Source organism: Pleurodeles waltl, chromosome 3_1 (genome assembly GCF_031143425.1).
Source record: "Pleurodeles waltl isolate 20211129_DDA chromosome 3_1, aPleWal1.hap1.20221129, whole genome shotgun sequence".
NCBI classification, from domain to species: Eukaryota; Metazoa; Chordata; class Amphibia; order Caudata; family Salamandridae; genus Pleurodeles; species Pleurodeles waltl.
The window spans coordinates 409,795,368-409,813,680 of NC_090440.1; the positions used below are offsets into that span (position 1 = coordinate 409,795,368).

At 42.5% G+C, this 18,313-nt stretch overlaps 1 protein-coding gene across 2 annotated transcripts in view; it reads left to right on the forward strand.

The window, feature by feature from the left end:
• The first annotated feature begins 3,999 nt into the window (after positions 1-3,999).
• Positions 4,000-18,313, forward strand: part of MAN2A2 (mannosidase alpha class 2A member 2) — a 492,369-nt gene continuing 478,055 nt past the window's right edge. Inside the window, exon 1 of one of the 2 annotated variants that reach the window (XM_069222645.1) lies at positions 4,000-4,204. The gene's annotated coding sequence lies outside the window, so the exon portion shown is untranslated. The remainder of the gene's footprint in view (positions 4,205-18,313) is intronic. The other variant, XM_069222646.1, reaches the window with a different exon arrangement.

Below are 18,313 nucleotides of genomic sequence, written 5' to 3' on the forward strand. Positions count from 1 at the left end.
TTTTGCCATCTTGGATTCCAAGTTGGCAGCGAACTCTGGGAGCATCTGAGTGGCCAGTGCCAGCAGGTGGTGTCAGAGCCGTCCCCTGATAGGTGCTTACCTGTTTAGCTGACCTATCCCCCTTTCAGGGCTATTTAGGGTCTCTCATTTGGGAGGTTCTTCAAATTCAGATTGCAAGACTCCAGCAGGAATCCTCTACATCCTTTACTTCACCTTCTCACCGAAGAAACTGCATCTGGACCCTCCAGGAACTCCACAAACTGCAACGATGAAGCAAAGACGACTTCTAGAACATTGTAACTTCAGCTCCTGTCAGCAACTGCAGCTGTTTCCCGGTCGTGCATCCTCAGAGGACAGCCTGTCTTCAGTCTGCACCAGTAGAATGAACGAATCTCCCTTGGAGTGAAGGAGTCACTCCCCTGCTTCAGCAGGCATTTCTCTGCAACGATGACCATCTGCATGGGTCCCCTCTCCTGACGAGTTGCATGGATCCTGCATCACAGGTGGTAGACTGAAGTGGTCCCGATGGTCCTGACGTCCTACTGTCCAACTTTGGTGGACGTAAGAGCTTGCCTTCTCACGCAAGACAGTACCCCGTGCACCACGTGTTTTTCAGTTGCCAAGGCGTGTTGCATCCTTCTATGAAGTTCTTGGTGCACAATGTAGCTCCGGCCCCCAGCACTCCTTCCTGAGATGCACAGCTTCCTGAGTGGTTCTCTGGCGGCGTGGGATCCTTTGTTTTTGTGCTGCGTGGGCCTCCTTTTGCAACTCCTTTGTCCCCGTGCTGGGGGACTCCTGTGTGCGCTGGCTGGTATTCTGTGGGCTCTCTGAGTTGCTGAGAGCCCCCTCTGACTCCTCCTCCTGGGTAGAGTCCACCAGGTCCCTCCTGGTCCCGGGCAGTGCCATTTTCCGCTAACCATGAGCTTTGCCTGTGCCAAGGCTTGTTGGTGGAATCCAGCGATGCAAACAAGACTGCAATCATCCATCCGGTGTGGGATATCATCTGCACCAACCACGAACCTGCATCCATCTTCTTGGGTGCAGTACTGACTGTTGTTCTTCACCAGTGTTTCTTCTTTTGCACCTTGATTCGGGTTAGCAGGGGCTCCTGTCCTCCCTGGACTCTTCTGTGCTTCTTGGACTTAGTCCCATTCTTCCACATGTCTTTAGGTCCAGGAATCCACCCTTTGTGTCTTGAAGTATCTTCTGGTTCTTGCATTATCTTCTTTCTTGTGTTCTTGTGTGTTCTAGGAAAGTTACTGTGATTTACTCCTGCTTTCCTGGGCTCTGAGGTGGGTTCTATTACTTACCTTTGGTGTTTTCTAATACCCCCAGCGCCCCTCTACACACCACACTTGCCTAGGTGGGAAACCGACATTCGTATTCCACTTTCTTAGTACATAGTTTGTGTTTCCCCTAGGCCCATTTCTAACCATTGTGATTTTCACAAATTGCACTGTTTTCTAACTGTTTTTATTGCTATTGCTGCATACTAGTGTATATAATTGGTGTACTACTTACCTCCTAAGGGAGTATAGTCTCTATGGTATTTTTGGCATTTGTGTCACTAAAATAAAGTACCATTTTTTTTGTAACACTGAGTATTTTCTTTCATGTGTGTGAGTACTGTGTGACTACAGTGGTACTGCATGAGCTTTGCATGTCTCCTAGATAAGCCGTGGCTACAGCAACCCCTATAGAGCCTGGCATCTAGACACTGCCTACATCTCACTAATAAGGGATAACTGGACGTGGTATAAGGTGTAAGTACCATAGGTACCCACTACAAACCAGGAAAGCCTCCTCCAAACCACTGTACTATATAGGTTACTTTTTACATTTTTCTTGTAATTGGCGACATTGGGTCATCCAGATAACTTGTGTAATGCATGAATACCAGTCTTTCACGATTTCCCCTGTTGATGTTTTCCCGCTACATTTGATCTTTTATATTTTGATTGAATAAATGCATAAAACATTCCATTTGCATACTACTTTAATATCATTGTTTATGGAAGTGGTGTTGCATTTATTTTTAAGGGACCCCTGTTCCTTTAAAGTTAAGTTTAATGCTCCATTCTAGGACACTCTACTTACTCCATGATACTACGCCACACCAGTCGATGACACATCATTCTCCTTTAGGCCATTTACTTTGAGCCATGCTGAATAGTAGTCTCACTAGTGTACAGCATGGCTAAAACATGTTGGCAAAGGCAATAGAACTTGCAAAGGGGAGACTTATTGGCTTTGCCAATGCTTGTTTATAAGGTATGAACTTTAAGGTGACTTGCAATATCCTTATGTACACAGGGGATATTTTACTCCATATAATATATGGTCACACCACCAACTTTCCCACAAACCACTTAAAACCTTAGTGAATAGCTTCTGTCATTCCAAGCTATTAAAGTAGAGCAGAAGAAGGAAAAGCAGCATTCCATTTTTTGCTTTAAACAGCTTTATTAATTATGCTCTGTGACCTGATCTGCCCTTTACCTTGGCTGCTAGCTCTGGCAGAAGGCATTGTAATGTCAGAACTCGACTATAATAACCCTCTCATAGTTATTTTCTGATGTCTTTTCTTTGTAATCAGTGAATGTTTTTTCTTTACACGCTGTGACTTGGTGCATCACAAACAGCCGATTCTAAAGAAATTAGTGACTGCAGTTTATACAGAGATTAGAGAATCCATGTTTATATAGCCTGTAACTCCAAGAGCTTCTTCAGTTGAAATGCTCCTAGTTATGACTGACGTGGAGCTGAGCTTCCCAAGATCACACACAGGAGTAGAAGTGTTATTAGAACTATGGTTTCCGAGCACAGTTTACAACTATTGTACCTAATCGCTTTTGATCTCTCCAGTGCGGTTCCAATTGGCATGAGGCGAAGGGCATGATGGTTGTGGGGCGCTAAGGGTATGTGCTTCCTTTTTACCCTCCTACTTTGATTTGCTTGGTGCATGAAGATGCAAGGTTAATCAACATGTTATTTTCACATTTGAGCTAATTACTTTGTGAATGTAAATAACAATAAAAGATACTTTCAGACTGTGAAAACATGCTTTCCTTTCTCCCTATTTGACTTCCAATATATATGGTTGTGTATATTTATCGGAGCCTGCAGTTCGTAAACAAGGAGCGATTTGTATAGGGTTGATTAAAAGTCCCCAAGGCTGTCCCTGTCCCCCCAAGAAATGTGTTGTCTCCTACGCCCCTGGTAATGAGCCACTTGGCCCTTCCTTGATCAAACCTTTGCCCGGGTTGCGCCCCTTGTACATCCTGGCCAGAGGCTATAAAATAAACGAGTGGAGACCACATGGAGTCTTAAACCCACACCACGGCATGGGGTGTGTTTCGCATTATTTGGCGGAGCGCAGTCAAACCCTAGCGCTGCGGGACATTCTTGACAGTGCCTACAGGTCACCGCAGCAGGTACCCAGAGCGCCATTGGAGCGGGGGTCTGACCAAAGCTTAACTCCCATCACCTGTGCCCTCCACCTTTTCAACCAGCCTTCTATCCAGAACCTTGGGAAGCAGCGGTCAGAGCCTAACTCACATATGCTAACAGACCCGATTCAGACGGGAGACTCAAATGGCTTCATTGTGGCTGGCCTCGGCTTGAAAATGCTTCTGCTTCAATAGAAATCTATGGGCGAAATACATTCTCTCCATTATGGTTTTTTAACTCCAAGTTTTTAAAAACTCACACGCTCCTCTTCTAAAATGTTGGCAAGTATGCTAACTGTGCGGACGTCACCCGCCAGTAAGTCTAAACCGCCTGGTGGTGCTGACAACAAGCAAAAGACAGCTAGGACGGTGTTTATACACGTCAAAGGCACGTGCAGGCTTCACCACCAATGAGCACTTCGTATTTCTTTGCAGCGAACTAGGATTGGGTAAAGGACAGTTAATACTCCAATCTTAGGTCACCTTACAATGTGCGCGTTCCCAATACTTCAAGACCACGCCCAAATCATGTTTAGCCGTGCGATTGGCTGCCATGCGACCCGGAAGTACTGGAATCATGGTTAGTGTCACATCTTATAAGATCAATAGCGAACAACGGACTTAAGCTGAATTCACGGATGGGCTGTGTAAGTAGCTGACAGATGGTCACATTGTGCACACATGCATATTCTGCACGGACATGTCTTCGAGCCTGGCATAGAGCGGCAGGATTCGATCTGTCAGCACCCCAGGAGGTAGGTGATCGTCAAACGACTAGGCATCCCTTCCCCCTGCACCCTCTGTTTCCAGCTTGCAAAAACCCCCTTCAGGGAGACAAACCTGTACATCCAGGATCAGAAGAGGGCCCCGTAAGATGTCAACCGCTATAGTTTCCCTTATTTCTTCATTAGCATTAATGCCTCGGGCACGAAGAGAAACTCAACAACTGGTTGAACCGTCGTAGCTGCCAAAATAGCCATTTTTACGCGTGACACCGTCAGCATGACCCGGCTTCTTACACAACAGCTCATTCATACGGAGATTTTTAGTGAATGCCTACAGTGTTAAAGAAGGCACGAGTCTCAGAAAGCACCAGGACTTGCTGAAGGTGTCACACACAAAAAGTGCCTGCTCAGCAACTATACCAAGACTGTGTTCATGATCGGGAGTAGCACAGTGGGGTACGAGCCCCATAGAACCCCATCTCCAAATATACCCAGTAACAATACCTGTCTGGCACAGGGTAAGTTATCCGTTTTATGTGTCCACCTAAAAAGTACGCGGTACAGTGTCAGATGGATTTGCCCACTTTACGGGATCGGGAGGAAAAAAAGTGAACTGTCAGCCGACGCTGGACACCCCCGGCTTTATATTCCAGCTCACAGATTATCCTGTGGGCGAGAGGGGTATGTACACCTGGCAACTTTTTGACTCTAAAATGAGGGTGAAGTCAGATGTTTAAGAGGGCGATCCCTTTAAGGTAAATTAAGAATAAACACTTTGTTGGAGGGTGATGTAGTTTTGAAAACGGGTGACCACGTTACAGTCTATCATTTTGTTTGTCTGGCGGCTGAATACAAGTACAAAAAGCGTGACACTTGCCAGAATTCGGATGAGTTAAAAAATATTTTTCTGTCGCTGACCAAGGAGCACTTGACAACAGTAATGAAGAGTGAGCTGACGGCAGAATTAAAGTACATGGAGTTTTATTCCAGATTAGAATCGCCCACGATACACTGCGACCGGCCAGCTCGGATCCCCGCAGTAACTGAACACTACTGCTGGAATCCTCACTCACTGTTCCCAGAGCACGGCACGAGCTAACATTGAAAGTAAACAGCACACACCATAATGACTTACAGAACATCGCTAATCTTTTATTATGGCTACATTGCACATACTGCATCACCTCCCCCCGTAAAAAATATTTAAAGAGAAAAAAAAAGAAAAATAAAACTTGTAATTAACATACAAATGAATGCATCCCAACTGCTTTCAACTTTGCTGGTACTTCTGTATCACGTGACCCCTGGTCTCCTGTTTTCTTGACTCCTAGGGAGAACAGAATTAGAAAGAACAGTTGTAAACCTCCTGTAGCATTGGCATTTATTATTATTTGTATTCATGTATTGTTTGCATTTGCCTGTGCTTATTGCCTCTTTTCTCTTTTACCTTTTGTTAGTATTTAACTCTGTTAGTTCCATTCCGTTCCTTTAATAGAACTCCTATGTTAAGGTTCTGTATTCTGTTGTGGGGCAGTTGGAGGCTGACTTTCATCCGTTTCAGTCGCTTCTCTGCCTGCCGTGGATCCCTGATTAAACCTTACACTAAACACGCTTCGTTGGTGAAGGATTTGTCTTTCGTTACCCTACATATTTTGGTACCTCATCTTCCTCCTTCACAATGCAAAAGAAAAAACATATTAACAATGGAAGGAAACAGCAGCTAAACAAAGGTACATACAAATAATACCTAAACAGAGGCAAGTGCAACAATACATGAATACAAATAATAATAAATATACTAATACATATATTAATATAAGCAATAATCACTGTATTTCGACGGAAGTTTAACAATTCTATGGCAGCGTGTATGTAGAGATTCTACAGCTGGACCAACCGACTAGGATAAATCAGGAACATCCAATCCTTCCTGATGACGGTAAACAAAAACTTGATCCTTGGAATTACTTTGCATGGGATTCCTCCTGTCTTCTTTGTTGATAGGTCTGTCTATAAATATGCCGCTAGAAGTAGCCTCCTCCTCACGTCCAGCATAGACTTGTTTAAAAATGTCAGCTTGTAAAGGAGAAATAGGGATAATAGAGTTTTTATTCCACCACCCCTTCCCCTCTAAAAGTACAGCAGCTTTAGAAACTCTTAAAACCTTTACAGGTAAAGAATATTTGGAAATTCCTTTGGGCACTTTGCAAGGTTTTTTAATCAGGACATAATCATTCACATTAACTAATATCTCACACACGTTTCTACGAGAATCATAATTACGTTTTTGAATACGTTGTTTCTCAGAGACTCTCTTTTTCAACTCATTAATATCAATCTTCACCTCCTTGTGAGGGATGGTCATCCATGATGGTGTTAATTTAGATCTAGATTCCCTCCCTCTAAGTAATACAAACGGTGAGAGACCTGTGGTGGAATGTGGTGTATTAAGATATGCCCACAGTTTTTCATTCAAAGATTCTTTAACATTACAGTTGGTGGCGATGGCGGTTTGAATCCCCTCTTTAAGAATGCGATTAGCTCTCTCCACCAATCCATTAGAGGAAGGACTGTATAAAGCTACGCATGAATGCTTTATGTTGTGTTTAACTAAGAAACCTTCTATTTTACTAGAAATGAATTGCACCCCATTGTCAGTGACAATGTTAGATGGTGGACCTTCTAAATAAAACATAGATGACAGAAATGCAATAACAGATTCTGTGTCAGTATATTCTACAAAGTCATAATATATCCATTTGGAAAAATAATCGATGGCAACAATCATGTATCTCATGTTCCTAGGTAAAGCGTTAAAAGGACCAGAAAAATCTACTGCAATACTCTCCCAAGCACCATTGGGAAACGGGATACTATACAAGGGTTTAGTCCGGCATTTCCAGTGCTTGTCAGACCCCACACAAGAGGTGCACTGATCAACAAAATCCGACACTTGTTTGTCAATACATGGCCACCAGTATTTTTCTTTTAACCTTCTGCAAGTGGCTGAAATGCCTAAATGCCCCTCATGAGCAGCCTTTACAAGCAATGGTCTTAAATCATAGGGAGGAATGCACAGTGAGCCTCTCATGCACACCCCGTTCTCATATGACAATTCAGCAGCCAATTGACAATAGGTGTTGAGTTCCCCACAAAATTTCTGATGTTTGGGCCATCCATGAGTAATATGAAATTTCACTTTAGACAAAACTGAATCTCTAGTCATCGCAGAATTCCAATCATGTTCAGAAAAAAGACCATCAGATGATGAAGCTACCTCCAATACGCCAATGACACATTCAGTGTCCTCATACTCAGTATCAAACAAAGGTAAAGGCAACCTAGACAGGCAATCCGCCCTCACATTTTTCCCACCAGGAATGTATTTTACATCCAGATTGAACTCTTGCAACTTGGACAACAGTCTTACTAACCTTGAAGAGGCTTTACCTAGCCCATTCCCTCCCATTAGGAAAACAAGTGGCTTATGATCAGTGTAGAGGGTACAAGCCATACCCCAAATGTAAGTCTTGAACTTATGTACAGCCCAGACACAAGCCAGAGCCTCCCTCTCAATGGTGCTGTAATTGACTTCAGTATCTGAGAGAGATCTAGATGCAAATGCAATAGTGTGTTCACGACCATCCACCCACTGGCCAAAAACTGCCCCTACGCCCTTCATACTGGCATCCACAGCTATAAAGGATTTGGCGGACGATATAAATGGCTTTAATGCCGGAGCAGATAGTACAAGTTTCTTCACAGAATTAAAGGCTTCCATAACTTCTTCACTCCATTCAAATTTGCTACCTTTTTTTAAGAGGTTTCTAAGGGGTTGCACTAACATAGCATACCCATGTACAAATCTTGAGTAATATTCGCAAAGGCCCAAAAATGAACGAAGCTCATCTTTATTTGATGGAGAAGGTGCATTTAAAATGGCATCTAGGTTCCCCTGTTTAGGCTTAATACCATCAGCAGAAATTGAATGGCCTAAATATTCTACATCCTGGACCAAAAATTTACATTTGTCCTTTTTAATAGTAATCCCATGGTCTCTGAGTATAGTCAACACTTTGTCTAACATAATAGTATGTTCCTCTATGTTCTTGGTGTGTATTAGAATGTCGTCCTGAAAGGCACATACATTATTAAAATCACTAAATAAAGAATCCATTAATTTCTGGAAAACACTTGCTGCAGAGGCTAACCCAAAAGGATGTCTGAGATACTTATAAGCTCCAAAAGGAGTCACAAAAGTAGTGAGTTCCTGAGAGTCTACACTAAGAGCAATCTGATGATATGCTGAATGCAAGTCAATAGTGGAGAAAAATTTAGAGGTCCCCAAACTAGCAATCATCTCTTGTATACGAGGTAGAGGATGACAATCTACAATTATGTTTTTGTTTAATGATCTTAAGTCCACACATAGCCTTAACTCCCCATTTTTTTTTTTTAGTGATAACAATGGGCGAAACCCACTCCGAGGAATCCGTAGGGGTAATTATGCCATCTTTGACTAGTTTCTCTAAAAGATCTTTGAGTTGCCCTCTGACAGAGATAGGGACAGGTCTTGCTTTATGAGCTACAGAAATGGCTCCATGCTTAAGCCTAATGCAATGTTCGAAACCTTTTACTACCCCGATCACGTCAGCAAATACTTCAGGGTATTTCATAGTAAAAATTTCCGAAATATTGGTAATGGGCAGGCTGATTTCTGATACTTCTAAAGGTATTTCCCCTAAGACTATAGGATTGTCAAATCCAGGACGTAAAGTTATGCCTAATTTAGCAAGATCTTTCCACCCTACGATATTTCTACCATCCACAGCTACATAAATCTTAGTCACTGTGCTCCTACCCAAGATAAATAATGTAGATGAAAAATATCCTAGAAGATTAATGTCATGGTTCCCAAACGCCTTGGGACTAATATCTGCCTCAATTAGTGTTTTATTTAAGGGCCAATGTCTGCGGTAAGTGGTTTCTGCAGTGATGGTGATGGGTGAACCAGAATCAGCCATAGCAGAAATTTCAATAGAATCAATAACAACCTGACAAATGGGCCCCTTAATATTTCTAACCGTAGTAACATCCACAGTTAGTACAACATTAGATAAAATATTTGTACAGTCATTTACACCACCATCCTCCACCTGGTCACATTTAGCATATGCATTACTGACTTTAACTCTGGCATTATAGTTAACAGGTTTGTAATTACGGTTATGTTGCCTACAAACAACCTGAAAGTGGCCAATTTTCTGACATCTCAAGCATTTCTTTCCCAATGCTGGACACGACTGATTGTTGCTTAAATGATTGTGTGACCCACAACGGAAACATATTGGTACATTCTTACTAAATTTTGTAGTTCTCTCCTTTATATAATTAATATCAGAATCTGCTGTCATTTGGTTAACCATTATGCCTTCAACATGTCCAGAAACTAATTTGGAAGTAACAATGGATCTCTCAATGGCTTTAGCTATGTCTAATGTCTCCTCTAATGAGGGATTACGACAAGCTAACAACCGTTCCTGAATTTTTTTTGAAGAACAATGAAACACAAACTGGTCTCTAATGTGTAAGTCTACTTGATTGCCAAAATCACATCTGGCAGCTAGCACACGTAAGTTAGCCACATACTCATCCACTGTCTCATCTACAGATTGCTTGTACATTGCAAAATTGAATCTCTCCAAAAGTACATTGTGTTCATCCGAGAACTGCTTCCCAATCCTTTCTTTCGCCTCAATGTAAGTGTTCCATGTTGTATTATCACCACCACTTTCATCAGGTGGAGAGATCATGGGTAGGTTGTCAAAAACCCGTTGACCAGCCACACCAAGGTGATTAAAAAGTAGAGCTAATTTCCTTGAGGGAGAAAAGTCGTTGGCATCAATTGCCACTAAGTAATTCTCGAAAATTCTAATCCATTCTCTCCACTTAATGTCCGGTTTGCCACTCTTGGTTAAAAATGGTGGAGGTTGTACTACCAAATTATTGGATGCCATGAAGAGACAGCAGAATAATGCAGGTAATATGCTTGTACTGTTGTGACAATGCCTTCTTTATTTTAAATATGCTTGAGTTCAGATTATATTGTTAAGATATGGGATAGTATATCAAATAAATTGCACTTCCACTCTTCCGGCCTCCTAAAATCAAATATACACGTGGTGTACGTAATTCGGCAAATCAAACTTCCTAGAAATGTACTGACGCGTTCGTATAAGCGGAACACTTTTCCTTTAAAAATCCTCGCTAGGTGTAGGCACGTCAGTATCCTAGGAGACCACCACAATGCCACGACGTCAGCAGGGTGAACGCGCTAGTATCCTGGGAAACAGCGCGCGACGGCACAACGTCAGAAAATGCTGAAGACAGGCGCTGCGCGAGCACGGCCGTTGAAGCTCGTGACAAAAGGCGCGTTAAAAATGCATACAAGTAAGTCTTAATAATGCGCATAAAAAAACGCACACGTTACCAATCACCAAGGTAGAGGGTGAAGTCTATGCCGGTCGGTGAATCCCTGGACAGGCACCAACTCCGTTGTGGAACTGCTCCGCAAATTATCTTGAATGTTGGGTTTTCTTCACCCCACTTCTGGTACCAAAATATGTAGGGTAACGAAAGACAAATCCTTCACCAACGAAGCGTGTTTAGTGTAAGGTTTAATCAGGGATCCACGGCAGGCAGAGAAGCGACTGAAACGGATGAGTCAGCCTCCAACTGCCCCACAACAGAATACAGAACCTTAACATAGGAGTTCTATTAAAGGAACGGAATGGAACTAACAGAGTTAAATACTAACAAAAGGTAAAAGAGAAAAGAGGCAATAAGCACAGGCAAATGCAAACAATACATGAATACAAATAATAATAAATACCAATGCTACACCTCCCCGCATCAGGACAAACATTTCCTCCTTGAGCCTGAGTTTCAACCACAGATTGCACCCATAGTGCCAATCCGATTCAACAAAGGAACCACTTTTCTTTTTTTATGATGTTATAGGGTGACCTGATTTTGAATCCCAAAAAGCGGGACATTTAGCAAAAACCAAAGACGGAAAGCACAGAATAATAGCTCACATTAACCTAGAACCACAGAAGAGACACTAAGTAGATAAAATGCATTGTTTTAAAAACCAGTAAGATACATTTTAATTATATTGCTTTCTTATGATAGCTGCTAACTAGCCCTGCAATGTAACATACAAAAACATGCTTCCTTCAGTTTTCAGTCGACTCTCTCCAAAAACCCAGGACACAAGCCAAATTTGCCTAAAACTTCTGGGACAGCTGGTCAGAAACCCGAACTGGCAGGAAAAAATAGATTTGTCTTTCCTGACCTTGACAGGACTCTATCAGTCCCCAATTGCTATTTCTTGGTTGGATACATGTTGTTTCCTATCAAAGTCATGCTTCGTTTAAATTTGACTTGACACCACCTTAGAAGCAATATCCTCTATGTCATGCGCCACACTACTGTCCAGCTTACCCAACTTTGCTACCTGTTGTCCTAACCAGGTGGGGGACAATGGAGTATGACCATTTCTCCCCCTCATCAGGAAAAATTGAGTAACACCAGTGGTGTAATGTGGTGTCGTATTATAATACCACACTTTTTGTTTGAGGACATGAAGCTATAGTGGTTTGTGTCTCTTCCTTAATGAGGTTATTTCTCTTAACCCATTAGAAGAAGGGGGGTACAATACCATTTGCAAATGTTGTTTAGCAAGCCTTTTAAAAAGCTGAAGCATACTAGGCATCGAGAAATCTACTCGCCCACTTTCTTCGGCAAGTCAGATTTCATGAGGACGAGCTGTTTTTACACCCTACTTGCCCGTTATGGCAGTCTGACAAAAACAGGTGTTCTGTTCACTCACAAAGTGAACGGGCAATAAAGGTGCCTTTCTTTACATATTGGTTTTTATCTTGTCACACTTGCTTTGCATTCAGAGACAAAGATGACAATTCAGTGTGTCTTGCTCTATTAAATATTTGCCCAGAGTCACACAATTTGTCACCAGTTTAGCCCGAGTAGATTATTTAAGTTACTAGACTTGCAAGTTTAGTAATTTTTATGATTTTTCGAGGCCTGCATACTTTCAGAGGTAAAATGCGTGCCATTGTCAGTGACAGTATAGTTTTTGGTGCACCTTCCAGGAGAAAATTCCTGCTCCAAAAAATTCAAAGCAACGTCAGTATTGCATGACTCCACAAAGGGAAAAATACATCCATTTTGAAAAATAATCAATAACCAAGATTAAAAGTCTTCCTGACGAAGTGCTGCAAAATGAAACAAGAGGTCAGTGGGTGATAGCATGGGTTCAGTCCTGTCACCAATGTAATGAAGAGTCGGCAGGATGAAAGTACATGTAGGGCTTTTATTCCAGGTGAGAATCTCCCATGACATGCTGCGACCGTCCAGCTTGGATCCACGCAGTAACTGACCACTACTGCTGGAATTCTTTTTCAGTGTTCCCAGAGCACGCTGGAACATTGAAAGTAAACAGCAGGCATAATAATGACTTATAGAACAGTGCTAAGCTTTAATAATAGCGACATTGCACATACTACAACAACTTATCACATCACCACACTGCTGTGCACCCATAGCAGCACCCTCTGCCTCCAGCTGAGAAGCATCTTGCGGTAAGGCTCCCAGATTACCCAATATCACTCGCGATTTAATGGCCTTGGATTTCTGTTTATGCCATCCATATTGTCTTGTAGTTTAGAGCAGTCCGTTTCAATAACAAGAATCAAGTATTCAGCTACCTAACTACATGGTCAGCATCACCAGCTGTTTCCAAGCCAGAAACACTTGATAAAGAGGGAAGTCACGATTCTGTATCCTGGTCCAGGATATGTGCCATGAGACCCCACTGCTCTGGGTACCCTATAACCAGGCATGCACAGCATTGCCCTCTTCCTCTATATTCTACACACAAGCTCCTTTGTTTCCTAGGCCATGCTCCCCTGTGAGGTCAATGAGCACCTTGTATGTGTAATACTGCAATATCACTTGTTGTCTTCAGCTCAGAATGTTGCTATACAGTGGCCTACCAATGCTGTGGACATCTGCTATGTCACCTGATTACCAAACATCCCAAGCAGGTACTTTGAGACATTTAGCACACAATACAGGAGTTTGTGCCCATGTCAAGAAAGATACCTGATCAGACACCTACAGTAGCACTACCTGTCTCAGCCAATGAATACTTATAAATCTGCCAGCACTTGATGTGACCGACCACTAGACAGCCTGTCCAGCACCATCTGCCTTCATCTCAGGCACATATTCACCAGGTGTTACGTTATGCAGATTTGTAGAGCACACCATCACCCGGGAATGTGCCCTGGTGCTGAAAACGCTGGTGCTCACTTTGCTCCTTCTTACACACAGAGGGAGAACGCTGAGGCTTACAGGAGTGCCACGCTGGCCTCAGTTCATATCATCAACATACATAGTGTGTGGTACGCCTAATAAACTAACTTAAATCTCTTCTTTAAGAGCCTATTGGTATATTGTCACCCTTCCTGTTCAGGAGTTCCCTGACATCCCAAAGATTTGGATGAGGTGGGCTCACTCACGTAAAGTGACAAGCTTCATTATCAGCCACCTTGTCCCACTCTGGTAAGATGCTACTACCAGGGCAGAATCAACCTCAAGTGAGGCTATCTTGCGGGAGTTCTTTGAAATTAACTGACTGGACAAGGAACTCTGGTCCAGATAAAATTAAAACTATCTCAGGATAAACCACAAAAAGTATTATTTTTATTTAGGTGGTATCCTCAACGTGATTAAAATAACACTATAAAGATATTATGGAGGGGTTATAATTGTTACAATGCCCAATTTATACCCCTACATGTTGCCTGTTGACATGTTTCTGCCCATGTGGTAATAGCCTAAAACGGTCTTGGGCATTCGTCAGGGCTTATCTATAGGACCTTTACCCCAAAACGTGTTTTAGAAAGGTGATATAAATGCAAGTGGTGGACCTACCTTGCATACTTTATTATATTTGGTGGAACACCCCTGTCGGATAAAAAATATAGGAAGAGTGAAGACTTAAGTAGAAAGATATCAGTAACTCGCTATTCGTGCAAATTGCTTTGGGAGGCACATTATGAAGTAGGTGATTGCACACGTGATCAAAAGACACACTAGCATGCAAAGCACAACTGACAAAAGACACACGTGAATAAAACAAACATACAAATCATCTGGGTTATGTTAAGCCATGGTAAATTGCCTATATTTATTGGCCTATTCGCCTCATGGTCTGTTCCAGGAGGGTGTCCCCTATAGTCGCACTCTAGACACAAGGCCAAAGTATATGTAAATTGTATGCTTATTTCAGCTGTTTTAAAGTTAAAAACCTGAAATCATGGAGAGTCCAGCCCATTTTATTCTAAGTTAGTTGCACTTATTGCCCTCTATATAGCGCATAAACACAGCTCTTCGTGCCTGATTCCCCGTTACGTGGTACTCACTTCTTCAAGGAGAAGCGCTCCCAAGTTACCTGCCCCACCTCCTGGAACAGTCGACCAGAAGGTCCATCCATTGACCGGTCGCCAGTGTTAAGTTCCGCATTTTAATTAGCGCGCCCTGTCACTTGAGTATTGTGCACCTTGGCCAATGGTGTAGGGCAAAATGCCTCACTCGTATTGGTTACCAATAAGGCCATGGTAATACCTGCGATTCAGCTGTGTGGCTGCCGGTGGTGAGTAGTTCTGAAATATCTATGCACCATGCCCCTTTCTAGTTACTGGCGTGGTTGCAAAGGTTTCTTCTGGAATAACAGTAGTGCACAGGCTTGTATAGAAATCTGGAGATCGTAGACACTCCACAGAAGAGGCGGGGTCACTCAGCATGCAGTACTGGTGTGTGCACTGCATCCCTCCCTGTGTGCCACAGTGATGAAAGTATTAGAAGGAATTAAATAAAAAAGACAGACATGAAAACCGCAGCATATTCTGGGAGTTGTAATCTCTGCTTGCTCTAAAGAGAGGGGTGCCCTAGTGGACATTTCTATGCCTACATTATCAAATGCTCCATGGGCCATAATATTGGTGGAGGTGAAAACTGCTCTTTAGGACCCAATATCGACTCGAGTCATTGCGCTTGAGTTGCATTTATAAAGAGTAATAAATGTATTGTGCAATATTACTGATAGCACAGTAAGTGTTTATATTAGTTATGAGCCCTGATTTGGAACCACTGTGGTGACTGATGCCATAAAACTCAAAGAACCATTCACATTATGCAGCAATGTTAGATGTCTCTTAGTCTCTGGGTGTCACAGATAAGACCCTATGTGTCCCCGTATTTTCAATTACATCCAATGGGACCCTAATGTTATCCTGCAGAAAACAATACAGTGGGGGGTGGGGGGGCCACACCATTGTTTTATCCATCAATTGCTCAGGGGACTCCATGTAATGTCACCATTGAGACCCTGTCTGTTTGTAATCTGAAGACCCACCTCTGCTCATATTTAAAAAGGGCCTTACTCATATCACTATGTTTGTGCTCCAGTTTTTCTATGACAACCCATTCAGTGTTGTCTACTGTGTGATTCTTTTCAACATAATGTCTGGTGAGCTTGGTGTTTTCCCTCTTGCATCTTCAATGATTACCTTCCTTGTTGTCATGCTGTTTTGTTTTCATTAATGACCAAGCAGACAAAAATCTTTGGAATGCACTTCTTAGTTTAAAGAAGACATTTATTATTACTTCATCCAAGGTTCCTGAAAAAGGAGATTAGTAGGTCGGAGGCACACGTTTAAAAATAGTCGCAGCAATGAAAGGAAAATATATCAAAGTGATTCTCAACTGCAAATATATGTGATTATATTATAGCATAATTGCAAAGCAAAGAATAAAGTCAAAATTTATCACCGTAGGGCCTGCCAATGCTTTTCATCTTTCTCATGCCAGCAAGTTGATGACCCCTGTTTAACTGCGAGAAAGAGATTTCCACCCTTGCGGGAAAATGTGAGGCATTTGACGTCCAATCCTGACCGAAGTCTCGGAAATTCCCCTCGCTGCTGCCCAGGGCCACCTTTTATAGCTCAAATAATCATGGCAAAAAGCCTTCTGAAAGGCCCTTCCCTGTTATATGTAAATATTCAAAACATGCTGGCTACTGTAGGTCAGAGTTGGAAGAAACAATATTGAAAATTGGCCAAGATTTCAAGGCTCCCTCTTCCAACTTCTTCCCTGCACTAAAGAAAAACACAAAATATGTGCTTCCTTATCATGCTATCGTGTTCGGTAAGAGAAAATACAAAGAACACAAGTTTAGTTTACCATGTGGTAAAACACAGCTTATCTGCAATGTCTTACGCCACGATAAAGCCAATAGGCAGCTAAACTGAATACAAAATTTAATGTCTATGGCCATGATAAAGCCAAAAGGCAGCTAAACTGAATATAAAATGTAATTTGCAACTGATGAACATTGAACAACTAATATGCACAGTGATGAAACACAAAGTCAGCGGTCAAACATAATTATTTTCACTACACATGCCCACATAAAGGAGATTACAAGGACATTTTAACACATTGACCACATCACTTGAATTGCAGTACGTTAGCTGATTCAGTACCTAAGGTCTGGGCAGACCCAGGTCCACTGTTTTACATTTCCTTGTGAAGCCACAAACTCCACATCCCCACAATGTTGATGTCCTTTTGGGTGTGGGGTGTTCTATAGTGTCATTTGGGTATTTATGCTATTTTTCTTTGGTCGCATATGTACCGCACGCAACTCAGATTTTGACTGTGCCTGAATGAAAAGTGCAGTTGTTCTATCCTTAAGTCCACAGAATTCAAGATGCCCCTGTGTTTTTAATCAACTTTATCTCATTGGAGCTAGGGCAGAAGGTAATTAAGGGCAGAAGGTAGTTACACATATAGGTCTCAATTTTCAGGGTCACTCGTTTGTGCTCAGTAGGGCCTCTCTATCATTGTTTCTGGCATGTTTCCTTGCTCTCTCAATGGTCTTTACTGGGAATTCCTTTTCTCTGAGTTTTGCAGATAGCTTATCCGTATTTTGTTGGTATTTAATGATGTCAGTGCAGTTATGCATGAGTCTCATGGACAGTCCTATTGGGAGATGGTGGTTTGTAAGCCACAATCTTGATATTGTTATTAGGGGCATGTAGAAAAGGGGCAGCTCCTCCGCTATGGCAGAGGAGCGTCTCCCCTCTCACCAGCAGGAGCAGCTGCAAAACGTTTGCAGTACAACCATAATAAACTATGTTTCTTGTGGTTGTACTGTAAACGGGGCAGGGTCATGGGACGTGACATGGACAGAGGGGGAGTGCACAGCATTCCAACTCAGTGCCCATGTATCTTTGGCCGGCCGGCTTGGGCTGGCCAAACACATGTGCACTAGGCTCTCTCCAATTTAGCACTGCCGGGTTGGAGAGAGCAGGCAGAGACTCTCACTCTGCCTCGGAGCGCCCTGGCTGGGTGCCCCGTCCGATCCTAATTCTGCTTTCATAATGCCAGCAGCGTTGGGATTGGACGCAGGGAAGGCTGAGAGCTTGTGCCTGCAGTGGAGGAGGACTGGAGCGGATTGATCAGAGCGGCGCAGCGTGGCAGGTGTTTGTTTTTGTTTTTTTGTTTTTTTATTATATTTTTACCGCGAGCCACAACTGATATTGAAGTGTTGTTTTTTTTCTAAAATACAATTTTGTTGTGCACATTTAGACCAGGCAGGGCCTTTTGTTACAGCTATTAAATAGATAACTAGAAGGGGGGCTTCTAGGCTCACTCATCAGTCATACCAATTCTGTAGAGTCTGGGTAGGGTTAGCAAAGCTTAACTTACGTAATTACGACACTACATAACCACTGAAACATCACACAAGGGCAGACTGTGCCGGGGTGTTTTGAGCACATCAAAAGTCCTAAAATAACACAAATCACCATGCTTTTCTGCTTTCACGTTTTTCTGCTTGCTAGCTGTCTCAAAATTAGTGCCTTGTCCAGACAACGCTTAACAGGCACTTATGGGCACTTTTCATTTTCCTTTCTTGTTAAATCCTGACCTCAAATATAAAAGTCAGTATTTTGTACGTGTATAATTTATGTATTAAGTACTACATAC